A 16,984-nucleotide genomic window follows, 5' to 3' on the forward strand; every position below is an offset into this window, starting at 1 on the left:
GCGTCAAACATAACAGCGATCAACATCATAAGCAACATATCATAACACCGTTGTGTGTAAACTGTGCAGGAAAACCGTCCCGAGCAAGAGCGGGAATACAACAAACTTATTTTATCACCTTAGCCGCTTCCACCCTTTGGAGTACGCTGTCATAAAATTTTGAATATCTTTAGCCTAGGTGTATGTAAACCTTTGGCCTAAACCGTGCATCTAACAATTGTTTTCAAACAAATTCACAGATCTCACAAGCTGCAGTAATGTAAAAGAGTATACAACCCATACAAAACATGTGTGAATGTCATCATATGTTCCCTTCTAAAAAGGTTCTATCAAGTTTGGTGGCAATAGACCCATCCTTTGGATAGTCAGGTTCTCCGCCATCCCCGCTTTCTAAAGTTTGGATAGTGTCCGATTCGGTGGGATGGTCTTTCAATCTCTGTGGGCGTGATCGCGATAGTGTCAGACCGAAATGTGAAAAGACTTTCGCGGTAGGACAAATCGATGTATCCATTGCCGGGAGGTGACGAGAAGCACAGTCTGAAGCTGTTTCGCTAGTCTCATCCGATATCGGGACATTGGAAATAGGAAGGACACAATGATCAGCCTCTGGGGCACGAAGACGAGGTATCATGGGCAGAAAGGCAGTGGCTCTAAAGGTAGGCTCTTAAATACAGCCACAGGGGCCAATGAACTCCCAATGAACTCCTAATTATCACAATTAGCCAATCGGAAGCTTCTAAAAAGTCATTACATCAATGTCTGAAATCTTCCAGACTGTTTAAAGAGACAGTCAACTTGATGTATGGTGTATAACTTTTGACCAATTGGAATTCTGATATAGTGAATTAAAGCAAAAATAAATCTGTCTTTAATCGATTGTTTTAAAATTACCGCTGATGTGAATGAAGTAGATGCCCTAATTGACTTGCTAAAAGAGATGTACGGTAACATGAAATGTGCAGAATTGTGAAAAACTGAGTTTGAATATCTTTAGCCTAGGCGTATGTAAACTTTTGGCCTAAACCGTACATCTAAAAATTCTTTTCAAACAAATTCACAGATTTCACAAGCTGCACTAACGTAAAAGTATCTACAACCCATACAAAACATGTGTGAATGTCATCATATGTTCCCTTCTAAAAAGGACACCTTAATGTGGAAGCAAACATTTCGGTGTTTACTGGCATTTTCAGGGTACAGCCCCGCGGGCACCATGGGCAGTGCCAATGTGCTTTGTCCTCGTTAGTATAGTGGCCAGTATCCCCGCCTGTCACGCGGGAGACCGGGGTTCGATTCCCCGACGGGGAGAATGTGTTTTTTTTGCTCTTTGACCGTTACCCCTGCCCGTTTTTGTAATTCGGTGGAACCTAGGGATCGCTGTTGAAGACAGACAAGACCGCGGATTCTGGAGATGGCTTAGGCTTTGCTTGTGCAATGGGGAATTAGCTCAAGTGGTAGAGCGCTCGCTTAGCATGCGAGAGGCAGCGGGATCGATGCCCGCATTCTCCATGTTTGCCTGGACAAGTCCTCCTGCAGTCATTTTCCCGTGTTCCGACAAAAGGCAGACGTGTTTGGCCTGGAAACCAGAACCCTAAGAGCCATACAGATGGATGGCTTCAGTACAGACTTTGATTCGAAGAACAATCCGGAAACCTCATTCCAATCGCTTACCTTTACCTCCTTGTGTCCTTTCCTAAGCTTCACCCATCGGAAGGAACAAGGACAGCGGAATCATAGAAGCGTGTACTAGCCAACCGGGGATGTCCTCGTTCAGCCAAACGTCTGTTTGAAGCCACGTCAATTACAGATGTAGCAAATAGGGAGAGGTTGATCATTTATCTCACACTCTTTCCAAACTAAATACTTCCGCAAAGGATACCCTCGGGATTCCTTGCTCAAGCATCCTTTGGGAGCTACCGATCTCCTAGATCCTTCAAAGAGCATTTAACGAGTTGGAGTGTCCTTGACGATGACCGACCTCTTTCGATCTCTGGGCCAAGCGAGGACAGTGGACACAAGGACAGATGAAATTAGCAATTGGAACTATTCTTTGGGTGTGTACCAATAATCTACTTTTTTCCTCCGCTCCCCCCCTACCACCTATGTCCTACCCAGAAGTGTGTGGAGGGGGGAGACTCGGGAAGGAAAGGAGAGAGGGAAGAGGTGTGAAGACAAAATGACAGCTTATTTTCTTCTCCGTCATCAAAGTCGATGTTTCTCACTGTTAATATAATGTCAGTGTTCACACTGAGAAACTTTTATTTCCCACTGTAGCATCTGAAATCAAGTTTGGTGGCAATAGACCCATCCTTTGGATAGTCAGGTTCTCCGCCATCCCCGCTTTCTAAAGTTTGGATAGTGTCCGATTCGGTGGGATGGTCTTTCAATCTCTGTGGGCGTGATCGCGATAGTGTCAGACCGAAATGTGAAAAGACTTTCGCGGTAGGACAAATCGATGTATCCATTGCCGGGAGGTGACGAGAAGCACAGTCTGAAGCTGGTTCGCTAGTCTCATCCGATATCGGGACATTGGAAATAGGAAGGACACAATGATCAGCCTCTGGGGCACGAAGACGAGGTATCATGGGCAGAAAGGCAGTGGCTCTAAAGGTAGGCTCTTAAATACAGCCACAGGGGCCAATGAACTCCCAATGAACTCCTAATTATCACAATTGGCCAATCGGAAGCTTCTAAAAAGTCATTACATCAATGTCTGAAAACTTCCAGACTGTTTAAAGAGACAGTCAACTTGATGTATGGTGTATAACTTTTGACCAATTGGAATTCTGATATAGTGAATTAAAGCAAAAATAAATCTGTCTCTAATCGATTGTTTTAAAATTACCGCTGATGTGAATGAAGTAGATGCCCTAATTGACTTGCTAAAAGAGATGTACGGTAACATGAAATGTGCAGAATTGTGAAAAACTGAGTTTGAATATCTTTAGCCTAGGCGTATGTAAACTTTTGGCCTAAACCGTACATCTAAAAATTCTTTTCAAACAAATTCACAGATTTCACAAGCTGCACTAACGTAAAAGTATCTACAACCCATACAAAACATGTGTGAATGTCATCATATGTTCCCTTCTAAAAAGGACACCTTAATGTGGAAGCAAACATTTCGGTGTTTACTGGCATTTTCAGGGTACAGCCCCGCGGGCACCATGGGCAGTGCCAATGTGCTTTGTCCTCGTTAGTATAGTGGCCAGTATCCCCGCCTGTCACGCGGGAGACCGGGGTTCGATTCCCCGACGGGGAGAATGTGTTTTTTTTGCTTTTTGACCGTTACCCCTGCCCGTTTTTGTAATTCGGTGGAACCTAGGGATCGCTGTTGAAGACAGACAAGACCGCGGATTCTGGAGATGGCTTAGGCTTTGCTTGTGCAATGGGGAATTAGCTCAAGTGGTAGAGCGCTCGCTTAGCATGCGAGAGGCAGCGGGATCGATGCCCGCATTCTCCATGTTTGCCTGGACAAGTCCTCCTGCAGTCATTTTCCCGTGTTCCGACAAAAGGCAGACGTGTTTGGCCTGGAAACCAGAACCCTAAGAGCCATACAGATGGATGGCTTCAGTACAGACTTTGATTCGAAGAACAATCCGGAAACCTCATTCCAATCGCTTACCTTTACCTCCTTGTGTCCTTTCCTAAGCTTCACCCATCGGAAGGAACAAGGACAGCGGAATCATAGAAGCGTGTACTAGCCAACCGGGGATGTCCTCGTTCAGCCAAACGTCTGTTTGAAGCCACGTCAATTACAGATGTAGCAAATAGGGAGAGGTTGATCATTTATCTCACACTCTTTCCAAACTAAATACTTCCGCAAAGGATACCCTCGGGATTCCTTGCTCAAGCATCCTTTGGGAGCTACCGATCTCCTAGATCCTTCAAAGAGCATTTAACGAGTTGGAGTGTCCTTGACGATGACCGACCTCTTTCGATCTCTGGGCCAAGCGAGGACAGTGGACACAAGGACAGATGAAATTAGCAATTGGAACTATTCTTTGGGTGTGTACCAATAATCTACTTTTTTCCTCCGCTCCCCCCCTACCACCTATGTCCTACCCAGAAGTGTGTGGAGGGGGGAGACTCGGGAAGGAAAGGAGAGAGGGAAGAGGTGTGAAGACAAAATGACAGCTTATTTTCTTCTCCGTCATCAAAGTCGATGTTTCTCACTGTTAATATAATGTCAGTGTTCACACTGAGAAACTTTTATTTCCCACTGTAGCATCTGAAATCAAGTTTGGTGGCAATAGACCCATCCTTTGGATAGTCAGGTTCTCCGCCATCCCCGCTTTCTAAAGTTTGGATAGTGTCCGATTCGGTGGGATGGTCTTTCAATCTCTGTGGGCGTGATCGCGATAGTGTCAGACCGAAATGTGAAAAGACTTTCGCGGTAGGACAAATCGATGTATCCATTGCCGGGAGGTGACGAGAAGCACAGTCTGAAGCTGTTTCGCTAGTCTCATCCGATATCGGGACATTGGAAATAGGAAGGACACAATGATCAGCCTCTGGGGCACGAAGACGAGGTATCATGGGCAGAAAGGCAGTGGCTCTAAAGGTAGGCTCTTAAATACAGCCACAGGGGCCAATGAACTCCCAATGAACTCCTAATTATCACAATTGGCCAATCGGAAGCTTCTAAAAAGTCATTACATCAATGTCTGAAATCTTCCAGACTGTTTAAAGAGACAGTCAACTTGATGTATGGTGTATAACTTTTGACCAATTGGAATTCTGATATAGTGAATTAAAGCAAAAATAAATCTGTCTCTAATCGATTGTTTTAAAATTACCGCTGATGTGAATGAAGTAGATGCCCTAATTGACTTGCTAAAAGAGATGTACGGTAACATGAAATGTGCAGAATTGTGAAAAACTGAGTTTGAATATCTTTAGCCTAGGCGTATGTAAACTTTTGGCCTAAACCGTACATCTAAAAATTCTTTTCAAACAAATTCACAGATTTCACAAGCTGCACTAACGTAAAAGTATCTACAACCCATACAAAACATGTGTGAATGTCATCATATGTTCCCTTCTAAAAAGGACACCTTAATGTGGAAGCAAACATTTCGGTGTTTACTGGCATTTTCAGGGTACAGCCCCGCGGGCACCATGGGCAGTGCCAATGTGCTTTGTCCTCGTTAGTATAGTGGCCAGTATCCCCGCCTGTCACGCGGGAGACCGGGGTTCGATTCCCCGACGGGGAGAATGTGTTTTTTTTGCTTTTTGACCGTTACCCCTGCCCGTTTTTGTAATTCGGTGGAACCTAGGGATCGCTGTTGAAGACAGACAAGACCGCGGATTCTGGAGATGGCTTAGGCTTTGCTTGTGCAATGGGGAATTAGCTCAAGTGGTAGAGCGCTCGCTTAGCATGCGAGAGGCAGCGGGATCGATGCCCGCATTCTCCATGTTTGCCTGGACAAGTCCTCCTGCAGTCATTTTCCCGTGTTCCGACAAAAGGCAGACGTGTTTGCCCTGGAAACCAGAACCCTAAGAGCCATACAGATGGATGGCTTCAGTACAGACTTTGATTCGAAGAACAATCCGGAAACCTCATTCCAATCGCTTACCTTTACCTCCTTGTGTCCTTTCCTAAGCTTCACCCATCGGAAGGAACAAGGACAGCGGAATCATAGAAGCGTGTACTAGCCAACCGGGGATGTCCTCGTTCAGCCAAACGTCTGTTTGAAGCCACGTCAATTACAGATGTAGCAAATAGGGAGAGGTTGATCATTTATCTCACACTCTTTCCAAACTAAATACTTCCGCAAAGGATACCCTCGGGATTCCTTGCTCAAGCATCCTTTGGGAGCTACCGATCTCCTAGATCCTTCAAAGAGCATTTAACGAGTTGGAGTGTCCTTGACGATGACCGACCTCTTTCGATCTCTGGGCCAAGCGAGGACAGTGGACACAAGGACAGATGAAATTAGCAATTGGAACTATTCTTTGGGTGTGTACCAATAATCTACTTTTTTCCTCCGCTCCCCCCCTACCACCTATGTCCTACCCAGAAGTGTGTGGAGGGGGGAGACTCGGGAAGGAAAGGAGAGAGGGAAGAGGTGTGAAGACAAAATGACAGCTTATTTTCTTCTCCGTCATCAAAGTCGATGTTTCTCACTGTTAATATAATGTCAGTGTTCACACTGAGAAACTTTTATTTCCCACTGTAGCATCTGAAATCAAGTTTGGTGGCAATAGACCCATCCTTTGGATAGTCAGGTTCTCCGCCATCCCCGCTTTCTAAAGTTTGGATAGTGTCCGATTCGGTGGGATGGTCTTTCAATCTCTGTGGGCGTGATCGCGATAGTGTCAGACCGAAATGTGAAAAGACTTTCGCGGTAGGACAAATCGATGTATCCATTGCCGGGAGGTGACGAGAAGCACAGTCTGAAGCTGTTTCGCTAGTCTCATCCGATATCGGGACATTGGAAATAGGAAGGACACAATGATCAGCCTCTGGGGCACGAAGACGAGGTATCATGGGCAGAAAGGCAGTGGCTCTAAAGGTAGGCTCTTAAATACAGCCACAGGGGCCAATGAACTCCCAATGAACTCCTAATTATCACAATTGGCCAATCGGAAGCTTCTAAAAAGTCATTACATCAATGTCTGAAAACTTCCAGACTGTTTAAAGAGACAGTCAACTTGATGTATGGTGTATAACTTTTGACCAATTGGAATTCTGATATAGTGAATTAAAGCAAAAATAAATCTGTCTCTAATCGATTGTTTTAAAATTACCGCTGATGTGAATGAAGTAGATGCCCTAATTGACTTGCTAAAAGAGATGTACGGTAACATGAAATGTGCAGAATTGTGAAAAACTGAGTTTGAATATCTTTAGCCTAGGCGTATGTAAACTTTTGGCCTAAACCGTACATCTAAAAATTCTTTTCAAACAAATTCACAGATTTCACAAGCTGCACTAACGTAAAAGTATCTACAACCCATACAAAACATGTGTGAATGTCATCATATGTTCCCTTCTAAAAAGGACACCTTAATGTGGAAGCAAACATTTCGGTGTTTACTGGCATTTTCAGGGTACAGCCCCGCGGGCACCATGGGCAGTGCCAATGTGCTTTGTCCTCGTTAGTATAGTGGCCAGTATCCCCGCCTGTCACGCGGGAGACCGGGGTTCGATTCCCCGACGGGGAGAATGTGTTTTTTTTGCTTTTTGACCGTTACCCCTGCCCGTTTTTGTAATTCGGTGGAACCTAGGGATCGCTGTTGAAGACAGACAAGACCGCGGATTCTGGAGATGGCTTAGGCTTTGCTTGTGCAATGGGGAATTAGCTCAAGTGGTAGAGCGCTCGCTTAGCATGCGAGAGGCAGCGGGATCGATGCCCGCATTCTCCATGTTTGCCTGGACAAGTCCTCCTGCAGTCATTTTCCCGTGTTCCGACAAAAGGCAGACGTGTTTGGCCTGGAAACCAGAACCCTAAGAGCCATACAGATGGATGGCTTCAGTACAGACTTTGATTCGAAGAACAATCCGGAAACCTCATTCCAATCGCTTACCTTTACCTCCTTGTGTCCTTTCCTAAGCTTCACCCATCGGAAGGAACAAGGACAGCGGAATCATAGAAGCGTGTACTAGCCAACCGGGGATGTCCTCGTTCAGCCAAACGTCTGTTTGAAGCCACGTCAATTACAGATGTAGCAAATAGGGAGAGGTTGATCATTTATCTCACACTCTTTCCAAACTAAATACTTCCGCAAAGGATACCCTCGGGATTCCTTGCTCAAGCATCCTTTGGGAGCTACCGATCTCCTAGATCCTTCAAAGAGCATTTAACGAGTTGGAGTGTCCTTGACGATGACCGACCTCTTTCGATCTCTGGGCCAAGCGAGGACAGTGGACACAAGGACAGATGAAATTAGCAATTGGAACTATTCTTTGGGTGTGTACCAATAATCTACTTTTTTCCTCCGCTCCCCCCCTACCACCTATGTCCTACCCAGAAGTGTGTGGAGGGGGGAGACTCGGGAAGGAAAGGAGAGAGGGAAGAGGTGTGAAGACAAAATGACAGCTTATTTTCTTCTCCGTCATCAAAGTCGATGTTTCTCACTGTTAATATAATGTCAGTGTTCACACTGAGAAACTTTTATTTCCCACTGTAGCATCTGAAATCAAGTTTGGTGGCAATAGACCCATCCTTTGGATAGTCAGGTTCTCCGCCATCCCCGCTTTCTAAAGTTTGGATAGTGTCCGATTCGGTGGGATGGTCTTTCAATCTCTGTGGGCGTGATCGCGATAGTGTCAGACCGAAATGTGAAAAGACTTTCGCGGTAGGACAAATCGATGTATCCATTGCCGGGAGGTGACGAGAAGCACAGTCTGAAGCTGTTTCGCTAGTCTCATCCGATATCGGGACATTGGAAATAGGAAGGACACAATGATCAGCCTCTGGGGCACGAAGACGAGGTATCATGGGCAGAAAGGCAGTGGCTCTAAAGGTAGGCTCTTAAATACAGCCACAGGGGCCAATGAACTCCCAATGAACTCCTAATTATCACAATTGGCCAATCGGAAGCTTCTAAAAAGTCATTACATCAATGTCTGAAATCTTCCAGACTGTTTAAAGAGACAGTCAACTTGATGTATGGTGTATAACTTTTGACCAATTGGAATTCTGATATAGTGAATTAAAGCAAAAATAAATCTGTCTCTAATCGATTGTTTTAAAATTACCGCTGATGTGAATGAAGTAGATGCCCTAATTGACTTGCTAAAAGAGATGTACGGTAACATGAAATGTGCAGAATTGTGAAAAACTGAGTTTGAATATCTTTAGCCTAGGCGTATGTAAACTTTTGGCCTAAACCGTACATCTAAAAATTCTTTTCAAACAAATTCACAGATTTCACAAGCTGCACTAACGTAAAAGTATCTACAACCCATACAAAACATGTGTGAATGTCATCATATGTTCCCTTCTAAAAAGGACACCTTAATGTGGAAGCAAACATTTCGGTGTTTACTGGCATTTTCAGGGTACAGCCCCGCGGGCACCATGGGCAGTGCCAATGTGCTTTGTCCTCGTTAGTATAGTGGCCAGTATCCCCGCCTGTCACGCGGGAGACCGGGGTTCGATTCCCCGACGGGGAGAATGTGTTTTTTTTGCTTTTTGACCGTTACCCCTGCCCGTTTTTGTAATTCGGTGGAACCTAGGGATCGCTGTTGAAGACAGACAAGACCGCGGATTCTGGAGATGGCTTAGGCTTTGCTTGTGCAATGGGGAATTAGCTCAAGTGGTAGAGCGCTCGCTTAGCATGCGAGAGGCAGCGGGATCGATGCCCGCATTCTCCATGTTTGCCTGGACAAGTCCTCCTGCAGTCATTTTCCCGTGTTCCGACAAAAGGCAGACGTGTTTGCCCTGGAAACCAGAACCCTAAGAGCCATACAGATGGATGGCTTCAGTACAGACTTTGATTCGAAGAACAATCCGGAAACCTCATTCCAATCGCTTACCTTTACCTCCTTGTGTCCTTTCCTAAGCTTCACCCATCGGAAGGAACAAGGACAGCGGAATCATAGAAGCGTGTACTAGCCAACCGGGGATGTCCTCGTTCAGCCAAACGTCTGTTTGAAGCCACGTCAATTACAGATGTAGCAAATAGGGAGAGGTTGATCATTTATCTCACACTCTTTCCAAACTAAATACTTCCGCAAAGGATACCCTCGGGATTCCTTGCTCAAGCATCCTTTGGGAGCTACCGATCTCCTAGATCCTTCAAAGAGCATTTAACGAGTTGGAGTGTCCTTGACGATGACCGACCTCTTTCGATCTCTGGGCCAAGCGAGGACAGTGGACACAAGGACAGATGAAATTAGCAATTGGAACTATTCTTTGGGTGTGTACCAATAATCTACTTTTTTCCTCCGCTCCCCCCCTACCACCTATGTCCTACCCAGAAGTGTGTGGAGGGGGGAGACTCGGGAAGGAAAGGAGAGAGGGAAGAGGTGTGAAGACAAAATGACAGCTTATTTTCTTCTCCGTCATCAAAGTCGATGTTTCTCACTGTTAATATAATGTCAGTGTTCACACTGAGAAACTTTTATTTCCCACTGTAGCATCTGAAATCAAGTTTGGTGGCAATAGACCCATCCTTTGGATAGTCAGGTTCTCCGCCATCCCCGCTTTCTAAAGTTTGGATAGTGTCCGATTCGGTGGGATGGTCTTTCAATCTCTGTGGGCGTGATCGCGATAGTGTCAGACCGAAATGTGAAAAGACTTTCGCGGTAGGACAAATCGATGTATCCATTGCCGGGAGGTGACGAGAAGCACAGTCTGAAGCTGTTTCGCTAGTCTCATCCGATATCGGGACATTGGAAATAGGAAGGACACAATGATCAGCCTCTGGGGCACGAAGACGAGGTATCATGGGCAGAAAGGCAGTGGCTCTAAAGGTAGGCTCTTAAATACAGCCACAGGGGCCAATGAACTCCCAATGAACTCCTAATTATCACAATTGGCCAATCGGAAGCTTCTAAAAAGTCATTACATCAATGTCTGAAAACTTCCAGACTGTTTAAAGAGACAGTCAACTTGATGTATGGTGTATAACTTTTGACCAATTGGAATTCTGATATAGTGAATTAAAGCAAAAATAAATCTGTCTCTAATCGATTGTTTTAAAATTACCGCTGATGTGAATGAAGTAGATGCCCTAATTGACTTGCTAAAAGAGATGTACGGTAACATGAAATGTGCAGAATTGTGAAAAACTGAGTTTGAATATCTTTAGCCTAGGCGTATGTAAACTTTTGGCCTAAACCGTACATCTAAAAATTCTTTTCAAACAAATTCACAGATTTCACAAGCTGCACTAACGTAAAAGTATCTACAACCCATACAAAACATGTGTGAATGTCATCATATGTTCCCTTCTAAAAAGGACACCTTAATGTGGAAGCAAACATTTCGGTGTTTACTGGCATTTTCAGGGTACAGCCCCGCGGGCACCATGGGCAGTGCCAATGTGCTTTGTCCTCGTTAGTATAGTGGCCAGTATCCCCGCCTGTCACGCGGGAGACCGGGGTTCGATTCCCCGACGGGGAGAATGTGTTTTTTTTGCTTTTTGACCGTTACCCCTGCCCGTTTTTGTAATTCGGTGGAACCTAGGGATCGCTGTTGAAGACAGACAAGACCGCGGATTCTGGAGATGGCTTAGGCTTTGCTTGTGCAATGGGGAATTAGCTCAAGTGGTAGAGCGCTCGCTTAGCATGCGAGAGGCAGCGGGATCGATGCCCGCATTCTCCATGTTTGCCTGGACAAGTCCTCCTGCAGTCATTTTCCCGTGTTCCGACAAAAGGCAGACGTGTTTGGCCTGGAAACCAGAACCCTAAGAGCCATACAGATGGATGGCTTCAGTACAGACTTTGATTCGAAGAACAATCCGGAAACCTCATTCCAATCGCTTACCTTTACCTCCTTGTGTCCTTTCCTAAGCTTCACCCATCGGAAGGAACAAGGACAGCGGAATCATAGAAGCGTGTACTAGCCAACCGGGGATGTCCTCGTTCAGCCAAACGTCTGTTTGAAGCCACGTCAATTACAGATGTAGCAAATAGGGAGAGGTTGATCATTTATCTCACACTCTTTCCAAACTAAATACTTCCGCAAAGGATACCCTCGGGATTCCTTGCTCAAGCATCCTTTGGGAGCTACCGATCTCCTAGATCCTTCAAAGAGCATTTAACGAGTTGGAGTGTCCTTGACGATGACCGACCTCTTTCGATCTCTGGGCCAAGCGAGGACAGTGGACACAAGGACAGATGAAATTAGCAATTGGAACTATTCTTTGGGTGTGTACCAATAATCTACTTTTTTCCTCCGCTCCCCCCCTACCACCTATGTCCTACCCAGAAGTGTGTGGAGGGGGGAGACTCGGGAAGGAAAGGAGAGAGGGAAGAGGTGTGAAGACAAAATGACAGCTTATTTTCTTCTCCGTCATCAAAGTCGATGTTTCTCACTGTTAATATAATGTCAGTGTTCACACTGAGAAACTTTTATTTCCCACTGTAGCATCTGAAATCAAGTTTGGTGGCAATAGACCCATCCTTTGGATAGTCAGGTTCTCCGCCATCCCCGCTTTCTAAAGTTTGGATAGTGTCCGATTCGGTGGGATGGTCTTTCAATCTCTGTGGGCGTGATCGCGATAGTGTCAGACCGAAATGTGAAAAGACTTTCGCGGTAGGACAAATCGATGTATCCATTGCCGGGAGGTGACGAGAAGCACAGTCTGAAGCTGTTTCGCTAGTCTCATCCGATATCGGGACATTGGAAATAGGAAGGACACAATGATCAGCCTCTGGGGCACGAAGACGAGGTATCATGGGCAGAAAGGCAGTGGCTCTAAAGGTAGGCTCTTAAATACAGCCACAGGGGCCAATGAACTCCCAATGAACTCCTAATTATCACAATTGGCCAATCGGAAGCTTCTAAAAAGTCATTACATCAATGTCTGAAAACTTCCAGACTGTTTAAAGAGACAGTCAACTTGATGTATGGTGTATAACTTTTGACCAATTGGAATTCTGATATAGTGAATTAAAGCAAAAATAAATCTGTCTCTAATCGATTGTTTTAAAATTACCGCTGATGTGAATGAAGTAGATGCCCTAATTGACTTGCTAAAAGAGATGTACGGTAACATGAAATGTGCAGAATTGTGAAAAACTGAGTTTGAATATCTTTAGCCTAGGCGTATGTAAACCTTTGGCCTAAACCGTACATCTAAAAATTCTTTTCAAACAAATTCACAGATTTCACAAGCTGCACTAACATAAAAGTATCTACAACCCATACAAAACATGTGTGAATGTCATCATATGTTCCCTTCTAAAAAGGACACCTTAATGTGGAAGCAAACATTTCGGTGTTTACTGGCATTTTCAGGGTACAGCCCCGCGGGCACCATGGGCAGTGCCAATGTGCTTTGTCCTCGTTAGTATAGTGGCCAGTATCCCCGCCTGTCACGCGGGGGCCAGCCGTGTATAGGTGTAACGCCGTCCCACGGAAACGAGGGTTCGAATCCGCCCGCGGGCAAATGAGTAGTCGTTCGTAATTGATTTGTTCTTCACAGAAGTGTCTCGGATAACGCTTCTTCTTTTTTTAGGTTTGATATTAACGTGATATTTGTTCTCCACCTCCATTTTATTATGGAGAGGATCAGGAAATCTTTTCTGCCAAATCAATACATATAAAGTTATCAAAGTATTTACATCGGATCAATTATCGCAACAGTACCAATAGGATTACAACATTACATATTACAATTCTTAATAAACACATAAACACAACAACAGCCAAGTATAAATGTAAAGCTATATTTGTATTTTCGTTCGTAACAGTATTAGCAGGGTTGATATGCACAAGCATGAAATGGGATTGGGGCTGGGACTGGAGCAGGCGGATTTACCGAGGCTGCAAGGTGACAACTGGCACACATGCAGTCGGACTCCCTGCAGTCGCGTGCTGCCGCGGCTGCTGGGTTTCCTGAAGCTCGAGCTCCTGGAGCTTGGGTGTTAAGAGAAGTACTGGCATTGGTCTGCTTTTGCCAAGTACTTCATGGGCCACTTCTGAAGCAGAAATTATATTTTTATATACAGTGAGCTCCATAACGTTAGGGACAAAGCCGTATTTTCTTTACTTGGTTCTGTACCTCATAATTTTAGATTTGTAATCAAACAATTTACATGTGGTTAAAGTGCAGCTATCAGCTCTCAGCTCTTATGAAAGATTATTTTAATACATTTTGATTTCACCCTGTAGAAATGACAGCACTCTCTATACATACATACAACCCCAATTCCAAAAAAGCCGAGACAGTATGGAAAATGCTAATAAAAACAAAAAGGTGTGATAATGTTAAATATTGTACATTTTATTTACCCTGTACTATATTTAAAACACTACAACAGCACATTATTTGATGTTTTACCTTGTGAATTTAATTGTTTTTTGAAAATATACACTCATTTCAAATCTGTTGACTGCAACATGCTCCAAAAAAGTTGGGACAGTCGAGTGTTTACCACTACGTAACATTACCATTTCTTTTAATTACGCTTATTAAATTTGGGCAATATTTTTCAAGTCAAAGTTTAAAAATGACTGCTTTCTGTTTTATTTGCATTTAATTTACCGTCTCGACTTTTTTAGAATTGGGGATGTACGTACATATTTTCAGGGTGCCATAATGTTCAGGACAAATGGTTTCACGTGTGTTTCTGATTAGTCAGGTGTGTTCAATTGCTTCCCCAGTACAATTATAAGGTATGCCAATGGAAGGAAGCCATTATGAGGCTGGGATATATGAAAAAACAGTCAGAGACATAGGCCAAACCTTAAGCTTACCAAAGTCAACCGCCTGGAACATCATTAAGAACGAGAGCACTGGTGAGCTCAGTAATCACAAAGGGCCTGGTAGGCCAAGGTGGACCCATACAGTTGATGACCAGAGAATTCTCGCTATAATGAAATAACATTAACTCGAAAACAGAGACCTGGACAGTAAAATTTGGGGAGGGTTTATATTTTCATGGGAATTGTACATCATAATGCTGTATAAATGGTAGGTTCTTTATGCCCTTGACCTTATGTTTTGCCATTTTGATACACAGCCTTGTGTAGCTCTATCACCCAGTATTATCAAATTCTCAACATGAAATTATTATTGTTATTATAATGATTTTCCAATGATCTCCCTTTTTTTGTGTGCTGTCAATCCAGGGGATAGGGTGGGAGGGGTAGTTAATATGAATTGCATTACACAAATTCTGTATTGTCTGAAGGTGGAGGCAGCAATATTTGTACTGTGTCCTGTTCTATATTGAATAGTTAAAACTGACTGATAATAATAATAATAATAATAATAATAATAATAATAATAATGGTAAGTATAGAAACATATAGATAGGAAAGCGTTTGTTAAGATGGCTGAATGACAGTACTGACAATGAACAATTAGAGATGGCATTACTTATTGCCTTGACAGCAATAGTGTAATAAGTAATAATAATTTAAAAAATGTATGTCTAGACCGTGACGTGTTACACAAGGCACATGTAAAGGGGACAATACCAATAATGATGATGATACCAGCAATAATATAGTGAGGGGGAAATGAAACATATTGTAAACTAAACCCTAATATGATTGCAGGGCCATGGAAATAATAGCTGGTGTACTGAGACACAAACGTGCACATGTACACATGTCCCATTTACCTGCGATATTCTCACTTAAAAGTGTTATTATGCACGGACAAGCCAGCAAACGGGACGTGAAACCCAATAATGAAGTCAAATAGGAAAAATGAAACTACTGGTCTTTTAGCTGAAATAATGACAGAATACCTCGATGACATCAATATAAAACAGGAACCTGTTTGTAATAAATTTATTAAGACTTACCGAAGCGTAGGTACCACAAAATAACCGCAAAACGCCTTATTTAATATTCGAATTTATTTGTCTATACGCTGTCATTCATTCATTCAGGACGGCAACGTTAAGAACAACCGTTGAGAATGAACGGGGAAAGGTAAAGGCAGAGACGAAAACGGTCTTCCTGCATCCGGGACGGAACAGCGCCGCGAAAAAATACGTGCGGCCAAAAATATATTACATCCGTAGTGTTAAGAACTACCGTTGAGAACGAACGGTAAAAGTTAAGGGAAGTTAAGCATAACTATCCACGGCTCCCGCCGCGGGAGACCGGGGTTCGATTCCCCGACGGGGAGAATGTGTTTTTTTTGCTTTTTGACCGTTACCCCTGCCCGTTTTTGTAATTCGGTGGAACCTAGGGATCGCTGTTGAAGACAGACAAGACCGCGGATTCTGGAGATGGCTTAGGCTTTGCTTGTGCAATGGGGAATTAGCTCAAGTGGTAGAGCGCTCGCTTAGCATGCGAGAGGCAGCGGGATCGATGCCCGCATTCTCCATGTTTGCCTGGACAAGTCCTCCTGCAGTCATTTTCCCGTGTTCCGACAAAAGGCAGACGTGTTTGGCCTGGAAACCAGAACCCTAAGAGCCATACAGATGGATGGCTTCAGTACAGACTTTGATTCGAAGAACAATCCGGAAACCTCATTCCAATCGCTTACCTTTACCTCCTTGTGTCCTTTCCTAAGCTTCACCCATCGGAAGGAACAAGGACAGCGGAATCATAGAAGCGTGTACTAGCCAACCGGGGATGTCCTCGTTCAGCCAAACGTCTGTTTGAAGCCACGTCAATTACAGATGTAGCAAATAGGGAGAGGTTGATCATTTATCTCACACTCTTTCCAAACTAAATACTTCCGCAAAGGATACCCTCGGGATTCCTTGCTCAAGCATCCTTTGGGAGCTACCGATCTCCTAGATCCTTCAAAGAGCATTTAACGAGTTGGAGTGTCCTTGACGATGACCGACCTCTTTCGATCTCTGGGCCAAGCGAGGACAGTGGACACAAGGACAGATGAAATTAGCAATTGGAACTATTCTTTGGGTGTGTACCAATAATCTACTTTTTTCCTCCGCTCCCCCCCTACCACCTATGTCCTACCCAGAAGTGTGTGGAGGGGGGAGACTCGGGAAGGAAAGGAGAGAGGGAAGAGGTGTGAAGACAAAATGACAGCTTATTTTCTTCTCCGTCATCAAAGTCGATGTTTCTCACTGTTAATATAATGTCAGTGTTCACACTGAGAAACTTTTATTTCCCACTGTAGCATCTGAAATCAAGTTTGGTGGCAATAGACCCATCCTTTGGATAGTCAGGTTCTCCGCCATCCCCGCTTTCTAAAGTTTGGATAGTGTCCGATTCGGTGGGATGGTCTTTCAATCTCTGTGGGCGTGATCGCGATAGTGTCAGACCGAAATGTGAAAAGACTTCCGCGGTAGGACAAATCGATGTATCCTTTGCCATGAGGTGACGAGAAGCACAGTCTGAAGCCGTTTCGCTAGTCTCATCCGATATCGGGA

General features: G+C 44.2%; 13 non-coding genes across 13 annotated transcripts; all 13 read left to right on the forward strand.

The window, feature by feature from the left end:
* The first annotated feature begins 1,236 nt into the window (after window positions 1–1,236).
* trnad-guc lies at window positions 1,237–1,308 on the forward strand. Its single transcript has one exon. It is a non-coding gene; the product is annotated as a tRNA-Asp (tRNA).
* Window positions 1,309–1,436: 128 nt separating this feature from the next.
* trnaa-agc lies at window positions 1,437–1,509 on the forward strand. The gene has a single exon. It is a non-coding gene; the product is annotated as a tRNA-Ala (tRNA).
* Window positions 1,510–3,190: 1,681 nt separating this feature from the next.
* Window positions 3,191–3,262, forward strand: trnad-guc. Its single transcript has one exon. It is a non-coding gene; the product is annotated as a tRNA-Asp (tRNA).
* Window positions 3,263–3,390: 128 nt separating this feature from the next.
* On the forward strand, window positions 3,391–3,463 carry trnaa-agc. Its single transcript has one exon. It is a non-coding gene; the product is annotated as a tRNA-Ala (tRNA).
* Window positions 3,464–5,144: 1,681 nt separating this feature from the next.
* On the forward strand, window positions 5,145–5,216 carry trnad-guc. Its single transcript has one exon. It is a non-coding gene; the product is annotated as a tRNA-Asp (tRNA).
* Window positions 5,217–5,344: 128 nt separating this feature from the next.
* Window positions 5,345–5,417, forward strand: trnaa-agc. The gene has a single exon. It is a non-coding gene; the product is annotated as a tRNA-Ala (tRNA).
* A 1,681-nt stretch (window positions 5,418–7,098) lies between these two features.
* trnad-guc lies at window positions 7,099–7,170 on the forward strand. The gene has a single exon. It is a non-coding gene; the product is annotated as a tRNA-Asp (tRNA).
* Window positions 7,171–7,298: 128 nt separating this feature from the next.
* On the forward strand, window positions 7,299–7,371 carry trnaa-agc. The gene has a single exon. It is a non-coding gene; the product is annotated as a tRNA-Ala (tRNA).
* Window positions 7,372–9,052: 1,681 nt separating this feature from the next.
* trnad-guc lies at window positions 9,053–9,124 on the forward strand. Its single transcript has one exon. It is a non-coding gene; the product is annotated as a tRNA-Asp (tRNA).
* Window positions 9,125–9,252: 128 nt separating this feature from the next.
* On the forward strand, window positions 9,253–9,325 carry trnaa-agc. Its single transcript has one exon. It is a non-coding gene; the product is annotated as a tRNA-Ala (tRNA).
* Window positions 9,326–11,006: 1,681 nt separating this feature from the next.
* On the forward strand, window positions 11,007–11,078 carry trnad-guc. The gene has a single exon. It is a non-coding gene; the product is annotated as a tRNA-Asp (tRNA).
* Window positions 11,079–11,206: 128 nt separating this feature from the next.
* On the forward strand, window positions 11,207–11,279 carry trnaa-agc. Its single transcript has one exon. It is a non-coding gene; the product is annotated as a tRNA-Ala (tRNA).
* A 4,614-nt stretch (window positions 11,280–15,893) lies between these two features.
* trnaa-agc lies at window positions 15,894–15,966 on the forward strand. The gene has a single exon. It is a non-coding gene; the product is annotated as a tRNA-Ala (tRNA).
* The last annotated feature ends 1,018 nt before the right edge of the window (window positions 15,967–16,984 follow it).

Source organism: Anguilla anguilla, chromosome 17 (assembly GCF_013347855.1).
Source record: "Anguilla anguilla isolate fAngAng1 chromosome 17, fAngAng1.pri, whole genome shotgun sequence".
NCBI classification, from domain to species: domain Eukaryota; kingdom Metazoa; phylum Chordata; class Actinopteri; order Anguilliformes; family Anguillidae; genus Anguilla; species Anguilla anguilla.